Here is a 2,160-nt window from a genome sequence, read left to right as displayed (position 1 = left end):
ATTTCATGTGGTCTTGTTCTGCAGGTTTGGGCTGAGCTGTCTTCTTGTGCAGTCATCTGCTTCTGGCCATCAAGCAGGGTAAACTTGCATTTAAGCATGCTAGAAGATTAGACACTCCACTCAAGAACAACTTACAGCTCCACATCACTGCAATCCAGTTGATTCTGACTCATAGTGACCCTATAGGCCAGGTTAGAAATGCCCCTGTATATTTATAAGATTGTACATTCTTATAGGAGTAAAAAGCCTTATCTTTCTCCCGAGGGGAGGCTGGTGGTTTTAACTGTGCACTTTTGGGTTAGTATTCCGATGCATAACCACTAGGCCACCAGGGATCCTTTCATTGGGAGAACTGAATCCCAAATTTTATTTCATGTAATTTGGCAGCATATGGATTAGTTGTAATACCTTTGTAAGATGCTTTCAACTAACACTCAAGAAGATAATTTAATTGGGGTCTCTTCAAATAAAAATATTATCCAGATGGTATCTTTAATGCAAAGGCCTCAACAAGCCTGTTTTTGCCATTACCAAAAGGGTCATTGTAGGCAGCTGGGCGTTACTTGAGACATACAGAATAACTGCTCGTGCCTCACAATTGAGTCATGAAGGAGAGGGAGAGGGACCCAAGAGAGAGAAGACCCTCTGAGCTTCTGCTCCCTGGGCTTTCTTTGCACAGCAAGGGAGAGAGTTTGCAAAAGTTCAAACGACGGGGCAATCCTAGGAGACAATGACTTCAGGCTCAAACTGTTTCCATGATTCATAATTAACAAGCGTTCTTGTATTAACAAACATTCTTCTCTGACTAATGAATATTCTCATATGACTGACAAACATTCCTGTATATAAGTACATTTTGACCCGATGGAGTTCTTTTTGTCTATAGCAAGGAATCTCCTTTATATTCAGCATTTGTGCCAAGGTCCTGGAATATGCAAACAGCTACACACTCAAGGTTTGCTGATAATTTTGTACCCAAGTAATCTTCCCAAGGAGAACAGAACAAGGTTTCCCTAGCTCTCCCCCTTCTTTGTTATCTAATGTAGGTTGTAGTATAGTTGTGGCTCTACTGAGCTGGACAGTAAATCTGAAAGGGATTTGAAACACTGAATGATGGAGATGAAAGACGTTCATTATGGATTGCATTTCAACATGATAAAATAGAAATCTTCACATCTAGACCAAAGAGCAATAGCACAATAAATGGAGGAAGGATTTAAGTTCTCAATGATTAAATTTTACTTAAATCCCAATCAATAACCATGTAAGCAGCAAATAACCCAGAGTCATGCTGCCTTAGGCAGATCGACTGCAAAGATTGCTTTAGTGTTGGAAAGTAAAGGTATCAGTGTGAAGACTGGCGCACAGAGAAGCCAGCACACAGCAAGGGCGATTTCAGTAGGAGTTATCTTGTATATTTCAGAAAGGGAGGATTTTAAATTCAGTGATACAAGGGCAGCACATGGGTTGAAGGTAAGTGCAAAGAGACAGAAAGTGCTTTTTTCATTGTTACTCTGTTTTCCAATACAACTCATGTATTTCTGCCCTAATTTTATGATTTCTTCTATTGTTGAGGGGTTTCTCCTGTTGTCCCTGTTCTGATCACTGGAAGTGGTGTGGTAAAGCGTTGAAAATGATTTTTCCTTTTTTGGGTGTGAATTAATTTTTATAAACCGACTTCTGATAACCACTTTTGCTGTGTTCCATGGGTTTTGGTATATTGTGTTATCAGTCTCCTTTGTTTCAAGGAACTTCCTAATTTCATCTCTTATTTGGGCTAGTAACTGGTCATTTTTGAGCAGTGTGAGTCTCCATGTGTTTGTCTTTATGGTTTTGTTCTTTCTATTGCTGATTTCCAGTTTTATGACACTGTCTTCTGAGAGGCTATTTAAACTGATCTCTATGTGTTTGAATTCGTTAAGGCTTGCTTATGGCCTAGCATGTGGTCTATTTTAGATTATGTGTCGTGTGTTGGAGAAGAACGTTTGTTGGTTTGTTTTGTTGTTGGTTAGACAACTGTGGTAGTTACATAATCTGGTGTCAATTTGAGACTATTAAGAGTTAAGTGGTAGAGTGTTAGTTTGTGAATCAGGTCGCAGCTGGATGACCTCATTTGAAAGCTCTATGGAGATAAATAGCTCACTGGAGTCCAGACCTACA

The sequence above is a fragment of the Echinops telfairi genome, unplaced genomic scaffold (assembly GCF_000313985.2).
Source record: "Echinops telfairi isolate 266 unplaced genomic scaffold, ASM31398v2 ScPeMD7_3;HRSCAF=10, whole genome shotgun sequence".
Lineage (NCBI taxonomy): Eukaryota > Metazoa > Chordata > Mammalia > Afrosoricida > Tenrecidae > Echinops > Echinops telfairi.
The sequence above is the reverse complement of the archived record's forward strand: the minus strand, read 5'-3'. Positions refer to the sequence as shown.